Source organism: Crinia signifera, chromosome 6 (assembly GCF_055691185.1).
Source record: "Crinia signifera chromosome 6, ASM5569118v1, whole genome shotgun sequence".
In the NCBI taxonomy this organism is placed as follows: domain Eukaryota; kingdom Metazoa; phylum Chordata; class Amphibia; order Anura; family Myobatrachidae; genus Crinia; species Crinia signifera.
This window is the reverse complement of record NC_139222.1, coordinates 38,662,129-38,674,856: the sequence shown is the minus strand read 5'-3', so window position 1 is coordinate 38,674,856 and position 12,728 is coordinate 38,662,129. Positions and strand designations below refer to the sequence as shown.

The 12,728-nt window shown below is 45.8% G+C and overlaps 1 long non-coding RNA gene across 1 annotated transcript; it reads right to left on the bottom strand.

Annotated features, from left to right (window-relative positions):
* Window positions 1–2,563: 2,563 nt before the first annotated feature.
* Window positions 2,564–10,808, bottom strand: LOC146007573 (uncharacterized). The gene is made up of 4 exons (XR_014444355.1): window positions 10,665–10,808; window positions 9,828–9,980; window positions 3,395–3,455; window positions 2,564–2,710 (listed from the first exon to the last, which is right to left on the bottom strand). It is a non-coding gene; the product is annotated as an uncharacterized LOC146007573 (long non-coding RNA).
* Window positions 10,809–12,728: the final 1,920 nt, after the last annotated feature.

Genomic DNA, 12,728 nt, shown 5'->3' with positions numbered 1-12,728 from the left:
GGCGCTCACCTGGTGGCTGTGGAGTAGCAGTGCTGGGCAACATGGGAAGGCAGTGGGTGTCTGGCACTGTCTGTGGGCTCACTGGGCTGGTTCTCTGTCACATACCTCCCAACATGACCCTCTCCAGGAGGGACACAATGCTCTGTTTCTAGACTTCCCCTTAATATATGATTGCCATCACCTGTTTTAAACAGGTTAATTTCTCAGAAAGGTGTTCAGCACAGATGAAGGCAATCACACATTAAGAGGAAAGTCCAGGAACAGAGCGTTATAGACACAGACACCCACTTTGAGTGACAGATGTAGCCAAATATATAGGAGATTATGCTTTTTTAGGTGTTATATGTGGTCACAACCAGTTGTGCTTTTTCTTTTCTTTTTTTATGTTTTATGTGATTTTAGGATATTGGGCCATTTATTGGAGTTAAATAATAATAAATGTCATACTATTGAGTAACTCAATTCCTGTTATTGCGCAGTTCTATCTTCTACAAATGTATGTAATAATGCTGGTGTGTGTTACATGTCAGCTGATGAATTGTACTATACTGTCACGGAGCTAACGGCCCACCACCCTGTTGCAAGTCACTGTACTTGTACTAATACAAAGCAGCCATTATTGAATAGATGAGGCTGTTCCCAGTGATAGCAGCCCACTACCACCATAACCAATGAGGTGAACAATAAGGTCTTATCTATCCTCTCTCAGCCCATTACCATAGTATTTATGTTCTAAAAGAAAAGTTTTAAGTGCTAGCCCAGACCATAGGACTGCAGTCGGCAGCATTAGTTTTGCATAATGCAGGGGGAAAGCTCAAGCTTTTGATTACTAGCTCAGTTAAAATCATACTTAAATCACACATAGGGCGGGATGTATTAATATACATCGCCGCTCTTCGCCTGCCAGCCGCCGCGATGCTGCCGCATATGTACTAACATATGCGGCTAGCATCGGGTTGCGGTGACGGAGATCCCCGCGATACCTGTGATGTGGTCTGCGGGGGTCTCCGTCACATCCCGGCGGCTGGCAGTGTCCCCCTGCGTCTCCTCCTCCCCCCTGCAGCCGGATGTCCTCCCGGCTGTGACATCTGCTGGGGGAGGAGGAGATCAGGAGGACGGGAGGGGGGGGGGGCGCGGGGACGTCAGGCGGCGATAGAAGCCCATAGGATTCTATAGGGTATCCTGCCAAGCGAAAACGGGGCGGACGGGTAATGGTAAATAGGAAAATGCGGTAAAACCCCCGTTTTACCGCTTTTTCCTTTTAGTACATCCCGCCCATAATTTTCCTTTTACAAATGATTTCCAAGGAAATTGAAATAATAAATGAACCTTGTGTATAGTAGACATAATTCACACTAGACGATAAATGAAACAATATGCATGATAACGACCAGTAGCGGATTTTACCTATGGACTGCAGCCCCCCCTCCCCATTAAAATCCACCACCCTGCTCAGCCTTGGTAAATCTTCACTGTGACTGGAAATTACTTTCTATTGGAAGTCCAATCTGCCAGTCATCTGCAGTAAGGCTGTCCCATTGGGAGGGCTGGGCTGAGATAGGGAGAGAGCTGACTTCCTGTAGGAAACCACTCCCTGCCTTGCCGTGCATCACTAGTCGACTTCTATGGGCTGCAGCCCATGCAGCCAATAGAAGCCAGGGGTATGTGCATGCAGTCATGATACTGCAGATGCTTGATGAAAGCAACTATAAACTGCATTGTATAGGCCCCATTAAAAACACATTGAAACCCCATGTCGACCTTTTGACTGTCAACCTTGCCCATGATGTCCTAATGTTTATGTGGTACTTCACTAGGTTCAGTAGGTAAGTATACTTTCTTTACAGGTACCTTTCTCTCCTCACAGTGGGTATATGACTCAGAATTCAGTTGTTCAATATAAAAGTTTAACAATTTATTTGCATAACAATCATATAATTCAATTCATCACACACAAGACATTGTGTAAATAAATGGATCACTACATTTCGTGTTTTATTGAACTGGAATGAAACAACTCATCCAAAAGAGAGTTTCTTTCTTCAGGCTGCCTGTAACAAAGCTGAATTTACTTCCAAACTTGTATTTAAAAAAATAAATATATATATATGTGGTAGCCGCCATGTTAGGGGTAGCTATATACCCTTGTTGTAGATATGTATATGTTATGAATGTACAGTTAATGTCATACTTCAAGTCTCATAGAGAATACTTTATGTTTTGTGTAATAATTAAACCCTATAGGGGACATTAAATGTATGTCTATGGGCATGCCTCCACAGAAGGCAAGAGACTGTTCTTTTAATGGTTTTACACTGTGCTCCCCGCCAGAGAGACATTAGACAGGGAGCAACGAACTGCTGGCAGAAAACCTCTATGTCGATAAAGTTATTCAGCCCGTGCACATGACGGGCACCGTGAGCCACGAGAGCCTGGGTAAAAAACTGACAGCCGTTAACGGCTGTTGAGCAGTTGCTGGAGCAGTAAGAAAGTTAGCAGAGCTACGCAGCTGGAGAGGAAGGTAGAGAGCGGTGCTGGAGAGAACCGGACTGCTTACCAGCGTTCAGGCGATCCTCCTGGTCTCTCTAAATCTGCGGTGACCCAGCAGTGAGTGTCGGAGGGAACCCCGGTGGTGTCACGCTTCCCAGCTTCAGACGGGGAGCTCCGGAGTCCAGACGCATCATCAGTGGGAGGCGGCGACCAGGCGGGGCTGCAGCAGACAAGAAGCAAGAGAGAGGGGTGTGGTGAGTCAGTATCCAGCTCCAAAAAGGCCGCCCGGTACCCCCCCTGTCCAGCCTCTCTCACAATACACGCATCAGCTCTAGCAAGCCTGAGTGACAGTTCTTAACCGGCACCCCGCTGCTCTACTCAGCTGTGGCCACTAATCTGTGCAATATAACAGTGTTACCTCCCAGTCCAACCTGTATCCAGAGCCTGCATACAAGATCATTACTTAGTACAGAGGAATATTCTTTATTAACAGTCATGGTTGAAGTTATAAACTATATGGAGGAGCTTTGTAATTAAAGACTGGTAACTAAAGGCGCTACATTGCTTTAATAGTAGCCAATAGTACTGGTGAGCTTTACTTTAAGCTGCCAGCCAAAACTAAAGCGCTTCTAGGACACTATATCCGGAGACAGACTCATTAGCAGCAGAGCAGTCTCGTCATAATAAACCTCACCTAAGCAGCATCAGACACAGCTCACAAAGTAAACTCTCTGGAAGATAGGTACTGATTCGGCATTATAAACGCCAGAGAGATCAACGCAGAGCATGGAGGATCGATATTGATATCCCAGACACGTCAGTGCAGCTTACTCTTTTTGGGACCTACAACCTACTCTGTATTCAGCATATAGACTAAGGCAGGATATCACTTAGGGAGACTTACCTTTCCAACCTTGGATTACAAATTCCTAGGGAATAGACATCGCAGCGGGGGACCGGAAATCCTACAATAAAAAGTAAAGACAGTTATTTAAAAGCGCTTACATAACAGGTGACTATAGTCATAAAAGGAGTTAACTCTAGCCTATCATCAGTCAGAAGGGTTATTGCGCAATAATCACCCATTTGGGTAATTGAAGGCCTTATAGGAGATAAAAGGTACTGGGAAATGTTTAACGTTTTGATGTAGTTGATATATAGGAAATGTTTTAACAGTAATTAGTTTACCTATCTATAAAAGTAATAACAACTTAGTGTAACGGCTTAGACAGAGGCCTCTAGGTGCTAGTATAGCATTTATTTGCATTATTTGCCATGGTAATGTTTTGATTATACATTATAATTGAATTGCTATATACTCGTTTATTCTGCTGTCAAACGGTGGAGCTGATTTTTAAAGCATTATTGTTAGACAGTAACTTCTCACAAATGTTATGTGAGTGAATGTTTGTATTTGCATGTTTATATTTCATGCCCAATAATAACCTTGATTTCAAGCAGGCTTTCATCGAAAGCAGAGTTCCAGTTTAATAAAACTACCTTATTATTTTATTTTTGTGCTTTATTGTAACAAACTGTTTATAAGTGTATAGTTAGATAACCTGTAAAAGAGAAGAGATACTTACCCGAAAAGTAGAAGATATTTACCTGTGAGGACCACAGAATTGGCGTCGCACGAACAGGATTCGTACAAGAAAAACAGCAAAATGTCCAGCGGAGATTCAGCTGAAGGAACCCCGCAACCAGCCATGGCCACCCCTAACCCAATTACCTTGCCATATCATTTTGGAGCGCCATGGATTCCATGCTATTCTGGCGAAGAAACAGGAAAGGATGGCGTTTCATTGAAAGCATTTAAAAAGAAACTGAACTCTATATTTATACTTCATCCATTAAGTCCACAGCAACAAGTGGAAATAGTTATAGGGCAGCTGAAAGGACCAGCACTAAGGGAAGTTTGGTCCTGGCCAGCAAGAGAAAAGCAGACGGCAGATCAGATTTTTCAGAGACTAGCAACAACCTTCCATATTGCCACTCTATCAGAGTTAAAGTCACGGTTTTATGCAAGAAAGCAAAGGTTGGATGAGACTTTGAGAGATTTCGCCCTGAGTCTTCAGGAAATGCTGAAGGATATACAAGAATTCGATGCAGAAGATGCCCAGATTCCAGACGAAAATGAGGCTCTTATCAACAGATTAATCGAAGGAGTACACCAAGACAGTGTCCGGACCCAATTGAAACTCTTGCGTCTGCAAAAAAACGAAGCCTCATTCCTAGATTTCAAAGATGCGGCCATTAAACTAATTGGGGTTAAGCGTAACACTGGAGCTGGATTCCCGGAACTCCCAGGGTATCAGGAACATTCATTTTCAAGTCCAGATGAACTTTTGGGGGCAGCAAAGGAGGTTAAGACACAACAAGTGAATGCTCAGAATGCACAGTCAGCTGCTGGAGATCTAAACTACATCCTAAAAGGACAGATAGAGGATCTAGTTACAGGAATGGCTGACATGAAGAAAGAGATTTAGAGGTTAGCAAACAGTCGACCCAACGAAAGACCAGATTCTGATTGGCATACTAGAGACCGTTCTTCACGAGGCGGATGGTGGGGCCCTAGTCAAGGAAGAGGCCGAAGGCCAACGGATCAATTCGACGCCCAAGGTCGTCCCATCTGCAGGAGATGTGGCCGCGGTGGTCATATTGAGCGAATGTGTCGTCAGGAAAGACCTTTAAACTTGAATGCCCCGGGGACAGAGACCGATCCCCGGGGAGATTACCCTCAATAGGTCCGTCCCCAGAAGAGTGGTGCTCTCGATATACGGGGCGATGCCCTGTAATACCTGTATATATCGATGATGTCCAAGTCCTCGCCACTCTAGATACTGGGTCACAAGTCACCACCATAGACTATAAACTTTTTTGCCAGCTCTGGGATAGAAAGGAGACACTCCCACCGCCCCCCACATGGCTTAGACTCCTAGCCAGTAATGGCCTGGCCATCCCCTGTGAAGGATATTGTGAGGTCAATGTAAAAATAGGACAGACACTGTTAACTCGGCAAGGGTGTCTTATCACGCATACTGAAGATTCGTCTATCCCTGCAATAATCATCGGGATGAACATCCTGCAAAGTTGCCCCAATGAACTGATTAACGCCTTACAGTCAGAATTACCCCACGTGCCTTCCTGTCACCAAAAAGCCTTATGTCAAGTGATAAAAGTGTTGCGTAGCCAAGAACAGTTTGTGAAAGAAACTGGAGAAATCGGAAGAGTTAAGTTCACGGATCAGAGAGCCTTTGTGGTTAAACCAAATACGGAAGTTATCCTATGGTGCAAAGCCCGGTGTGGCCCAATGGGAAGATCCTATCAGGCATTGGTGGAACCGAGCAGAACACAATCCCGACTCGACCTAGTCGTTGCTCGAACCCTTGTCACTGTAAGCAATGGAAGGATACCTGTCAGAGTGCTCAATCCGCATGACTATCCCATCCGAGTAGCACATCACCAGACATTGGCGAAATTGAGCTGGATAGCTTTCCAAGATGTCCATGACGTAGTGAGCTTCAATCAATCCTCCACCGCTACAGCTGAAAGTACAGAAGATAAGCCCTGGTGGAAAGAGATACACATCGGGGAGGAAAACACCCCGGAGGAACTCATAGAAGGCGTTCTGAGAGTGGTGCAGGAAAACGCCCAAACGTTCAGTAAATACCCCTCCGACTTCGGAAAAGTTGAGACCATAAGACATTTCATTCCAACTGGGAACGCACCAGCCATAAAAGAAAGATACAGAACGCTGGCTCCTGCCTTATATCAGCCGGTGAAAAAGATGTTAGAGGACATGAAGGCGAGTGGGGTGATTCATGAAAGCTATAGCCCATGGGCGGCACCCATTGTCATCGTGAAAAAGAAAGACGGAAGTTTGAGATTCTGCGTCGACTATAGAAAACTGAATCAGGTTACTCATAAGGACGCTTATCCTTTGCCCAGAATTGAGGAATCCCTGACCGCCCTAAAGTCTGCATCGTACTTCTCCACCCTAGATCTCACCAGTGGCTACTGGCAGATCCAGGTAGCCACTGGGGATCGTGAGAAAACCGCCTTCACCACCCCCATGGGACTTTACGAGTTTGATAGGATGCCCTTTGGGCTTTGTAATGCTCCGGGAACATTTCAACGACTAATGGAGCACTGCCTGGGGCATCGAAATTTTGAAATCGTCTTACTATACCTCGATGATGTGATAGTGTACTCCAGCACGTACCATGATCACCTCCAACATCTACATGAGGTGTTTCAAAGACTGGCAGAATTCGGCTTGAAGGTCAAGCCCTCCAAGTGTTTCCTTCTTCAGAGCAGTGTCAAATATCTGGGGCATGTTGTAAGCGCCCAAGGAATTGTCCCTGATCCAGATAAGATTTCAGCTATCCGAGACTGGCCCGTGCCAAAGACCATTAAAGACGTTCGCAGCTTTCTGGGGTTTATAGGCTACTATCGTAGATTCATAAAGAACTTTTCCCGTGTGGCTGCCCCATTACACGAATTACTACGAGGGATCAATAGACAACAGCAGAACAAACAGACTCCCATTAATTGGACTGAGACCCAGCAGGAAGCTTTCGATACCCTTAAGGAGTTAATGACCACTACGCCCATCCTCGCCTACCCTGATTATAGTCAGCCCTTTCATCTATATACTGACGCCAGCTTTCAAGGGCTTGGGGCCGTGCTGTCTCAAAAGCAACATGATCAAGAGCGTATCATTGCCTTTGCTAGTCGAAACCTAAAAAAAAGTGAAAGGAATGATAGTAATTACAGTGCCTTTAAACTTGAACTGTTAGCCCTCGTTTGGGCAGTCACGGAAAAGTTCAGAAATTATTTGCTTGCAACCCCGTTTGTCGCATTCACGGATAACAACCCGTTAGCTCACTTAGCAACGGCTCAGTTGGGAGCCCTTGAACAGCGGTGGTATTCCCGGTTAGCCAACTTCCAATTTGTCATCAGATATCGATCTGGGAAAAGTAATGGCAACGCCGATGCTCTCTCTCGTGTCTCTCAAGAGCAGTTTATTCAAGAAGATGCGGACAAGTGGGAAGAGATAGAAATGCCAGCTTTCCAAGACATCTTCCTTGGTAAAACCACCGTTTCTAAGGAGAAGAAACAGCTAGCCGCTCAAGCTGAAACCGATGCTTCGAGCCCTGAAAACAGAGATTATTGGGAGCAGATTCAGGGGGAAAGTCCACTGTTGACCAAATTGAAGACATTGATAACCGCTAAGAAAAGGTGGAAGTATGAATGCGAACCAGAAGCGGATCCTGAGCTCATCCGATTATACAAACAGAGGAGCAAATTCCGTTTCCAAGGGAACCTACTGGTGCGTGCGATCATCAACCCCAAAACACATGCTTTAATCCGTCAGATAGTGATACCCAGATGTCAGAAGGACAGAGTGCTCCAAGCTTATCACAATGACTCCGGGCATTATGGAGCTGAGAAGTTAGAATCCACTGTGCGGCAACGTTTCTTTTGGGTAGAGATGCGGAAAGATATGGAAGAATGGTGCAAGAATTGCACGAGATGTATACTTAAAAAGAAACCGGCAACGTCACAAAGAGCTCCACTACATCCTATTGTTAGTCATCATCCCCTGGAGCTGGTTCTCATAGACCATGTGAAATTAGAACCGAGTCGCCAAGGTTACCAATACGCCATCACGATCATAGATCACTTCTCCAAATTTGCTGTCATCATGCCTGTGAAGGATCTTACGGCCCGAACCACTGCTGAAATAATTTGGAGAGCCTTTGTAAAACAGTACGGTTATCCCGAAAGAATCCTCACCGACCAAGGGGCTGCATTCGAATCAACCTTGTTCCAAGAACTGTGCAAATGGTATGGCTGTAAAAAGACACACACTACGGCCTATCATCCCCAGTGTAACGGGGCCTGCGAAAGACTCAATCAGTCTCTAATTAACATTCTAAGAGCCCTACCCAAGTCAGAAAGGCAAGATTGGCCTGAATTGCTACCTGAGATTTCTTTTGTCTACAATAACACGGAGCATGGAGCTACCGGATTCACTCCATACTATCTGTTGTTCGGGAGGAATGGCAGGTTGCCTGCAGATCTAAAGTTGGAAGTGCCCCAGGAAATGTCCTCAGTGGAGAATCCAAAAACAGAATGGGTACAAACTCATCAAAAGAGAATCAGTGATGCCTACAAACTTGTTGACCAAAGAAGAGATAAATTACATCAACAACAGACTGAGTATTATAATGAAACCGCACTGGCAGAGCCCTTGGCAGTGGGAGATGTTGTCTGGAAGAAAAAGAACCAACGACAGAGCAAACTGGATTAGTTTTGGGAGGAACAGCTGTTCATCATCAAAGAAATACCAAACCCTGGAATGGACATTTACCAAATCTCAAAATTGGGCGAAGAAAACTCAGTAGTAATACACCGAAACCAACTCAAGAAATGTCATGATTCAGTGTCAATTCCTAAGCTTCCTGTCTCGGAGCCTACAGATACGGACAGCAGCGGCTCATTCCCTGAAATGTTAAAGCTATTCTGGCCAGGGTTAGCCAATGGCATGCCTTACTGCTTTATGAATGTTTCTGAAAATCCAAATGTTGTTAACCTTGGTAATGAAATTCCTGTATTCCCTGAAAGTAATGTTTCTGTAATTCTACATGATGAAGTGGCCCAGGATACCTCAGAGTTAAGACGTTCGAACAGAAGTACACAAGGCGTCTTACCTCTCAGGTATAGAGAGTAGAAAGAGAAAGTTTTTAATGTGTTACTGACATGGTCAAATGTAATGCAGTATTGTTTATTTTTTCCTTTTGAATCTTATTCTAAGTAGGAAAGATTCCGTTTATTTTTAAAATTTGTTGCATGAGGACATGCAAGGTTCTACGGGGAAGTGTGTGGTAGCCGCCATGTTAGGGGTAGCTATATACCCTTGTTGTAGATATGTATATGTTATGAATGTACAGTTAATGTCATACTTCAAGTCTCATAGAGAATACTTTATGTTTTGTGTAATAATTAAACCCTATAGGGGACATTAAATGTATGTCTATGGGCATGCCTCCACAGAAGGCAAGAGACTGTTCTTTTAATGGTTTTACACTGTGCTCCCCGCCAGAGAGACATTAGACAGGGAGCAACGAACTGCTGGCAGAAAACCCCTATGTCGATAAAGTTATTCAGCCCGTGCACATGACGGGCACCGTGAGCCACGAGAGCCTGGGTAAAAAACTGACAGCCGTTAACGGCTGTTGAGCAGTTGCTGGAGCAGTAAGAAAGTTAGCAGAGCTACGCAGCTGGAGAGGAAGGTAGAGAGCGGTGCTGGAGAGAACCGGACTGCTTACCAGCGTTCAGGCGATCCTCCTGGTCTCTCTAAATCTGCGGTGACCCAGCAGTGAGTGTCGGAGGGAACCCCGGTGGTGTCACGCTTCCCAGCTTCAGACGGGGAGCTCCGGAGTCCAGACGCATCATCAGTGGGAGGCGGCGACCAGGCGGGGCTGCAGCAGACAAGAAGCAAGAGAGAGGGGTGTGGTGAGTCAGTATCCAGCTCCAAAAAGGCCGCCCGGTACCCCCCCTGTCCAGCCTCTCTCACAATACACGCATCAGCTCTAGCAAGCCTGAGTGACAGTTCTTAACCGGCACCCCGCTGCTCTACTCAGCTGTGGCCACTAATCTGTGCAATATAACAGTGTTACCTCCCAGTCCAACCTGTATCCAGAGCCTGCATACAAGATCATTACTTAGTACAGAGGAATATTCTTTATTAACAGTCATGGTTGAAGTTATAAACTATATGGAGGAGCTTTGTAATTAAAGACTGGTAACTAAAGGCGCTACATTGCTTTAATAGTAGCCAATAGTACTGGTGAGCTTTACTTTAAGCTGCCAGCCAAAACTAAAGCGCTTCTAGGACACTATATCCGGAGACAGACTCATTAGCAGCAGAGCAGTCTCGTCATAATAAACCTCACCTAAGCAGCATCAGACACAGCTCACAAAGTAAACTCTCTGGAAGATAGGTACTGATTCGGCATTATAAACGCCAGAGAGATCAACGCAGAGCATGGAGGATCGATATTGATATCCCAGACACGTCAGTGCAGCTTACTCTTTTTGGGACCTACAACCTACTCTGTATTCAGCATATAGACTAAGGCAGGATATCACTTAGGGAGACTTACCTTTCCAACCTTGGATTACAAATTCCTAGGGAATAGACATCGCAGCGGGGGACCGGAAATCCTACAATAAAAAGTAAAGACAGTTATTTAAAAGCGCTTACATAACAGGTGACTATAGTCATAAAAGGAGTTAACTCTAGCCTATCATCAGTCAGAAGGGTTATTGCGCAATAATCACCCATTTGGGTAATTGAAGGCCTTATAGAAGATAAAAGGTACTGGGAAATGTTTAACGTTTTGATGTAGTTGATATATAGGAAATGTTTTAACAGTAATTAGTTTACCTATCTATAAAAGTAATAACAACTTAGTGTAACGGCTTAGACAGAGGCCTCTAGGTGCTAGTATAGCATTTATTTGCATTATTTGCCATGGTAATGTTTTGATTATACATTATAATTGAATTGCTATATACTCGTTTATTCTGCTGTCAAACGGTGGAGCTGATTTTTAAAGCATTATTGTTAGACAGTAACTTCTCACAAATGTTATGTGAGTGAATGTTTGTATTTGCATGTTTATATTTCATGCCCAATAATAACCTTGATTTCAAGCAGGCTTTCATCGAAAGCAGAGTTCCAGTTTAATAAAACTACCTTATTATTTTATTTTTGTGCTTTATTGTAACAAACTGTTTATAAGTGTATAGTTAGATAACCTGTAAAAGAGAAGAGATACTTACCCGAAAAGTAGAAGATATTTACCTGTGAGGACCACATATATATATATACTAGGTGATTCATCGCCGTCGTAAGGGGCTGCGCCCCCTTAATTTGTGAACGTTTGTATATGAGAAATATGGTTAGAATTGTATGAAAGATGCCCTGTATTGCAACTTAGGTGTCCGCGAATCGCGGGAGGGGGGGGTCGCGGAGGGTGCCGCGAATTGCAGGAGGGGGGGTCGCGGGGGGTACAGCGAATTGCAGGAGGGGGGGTTGTGGGGGGGTGGATGCTGCGAATCGCGGGAGGGGAGGGATTGCAGAGAATCGCGGGAGGGGGGTCGCGGGGTGGGTTGCCGCAAATCGCGGGAGGGGGGTTGCGGGGGTTGCGGCGAATCATGGTAGGGGGGGTCGCGGGGGGTGTGCCGTGAATCACGGGAGGGGGGGGTCACGGGGTGGGGTGCCGAGAATCGCGGGGGGGGTGTGTGTGTGCCGTGAATCGCGGGAGTGAGGGTTGCGGGGGGGGGGGGGGGGTGACGCGAATCGCCACAAGAAAAAATCAACACAGAAAGGTCAACACATGTAAATGTTGACATAAGTGTGGCACTTCATTGGTGTCCATGTCGACACATGAGAATGAATATGAAAACATTCAAAAATGAAAAAAAAAACTTCAAAAACTCATGTCAACCTTTTTCATTGTCGACCATAGCCATGTCAGTGTTTTCCATGTGCAATTTAATTCTGGAGCTGCTGCGAATCCCGGGGGGGTGCCGCGAATTGCGGGAGGGGGGGTCGCGGGGGTGGGTGCCGCGAATCGCGGGAGGGCGGGGTTCACAGGGGTTCCGGTGGGGGGTTGCCGCGAATTGCGGGAGGTGGGGGGTCACGGGGGGTGCCGCGAATCGCGGGAGGGGGGGTTGCGGGGGGGTGTGACGCGAATCGCCACAAGAAAAAATCAACACAGAAAGGTCAACACATGTAAATGTTGACATAAGTGTGCCACTTCATTGGTGTCCATGTCGACACATGAGAATGAATATGAAAAAATTAAAAAAATTAAAAATAAATCTTCAAAAACTCATGTCAACCTTTTTCATTGTCGACCATAGCCATGTCAGTGTTTTGCATGTGCCATTTAATCCTGGGGCTGCTGCGAATTGCGGGGGGGGGGTGCCGCGAATTGCGGGAGGGGGGTCGCAGGGGGGGTGCCGCCAATTGTGCAAGGGGGGGTTGCGGGGGGGTTCTTTTTGCCGCGATTTGCGGGAGGGAGGTCACGGGGGGGTGTTTTTTCCGCGAATCGGGGGGGTCACGGGGGAGGGTTTGCCGCGATTCGCGGGAGGGGGGGGTCGCGGGGTGGTGGTTATGCCGCGAATTGCGGGGGGTGCCGCGATTTGCGGGAGGGGAG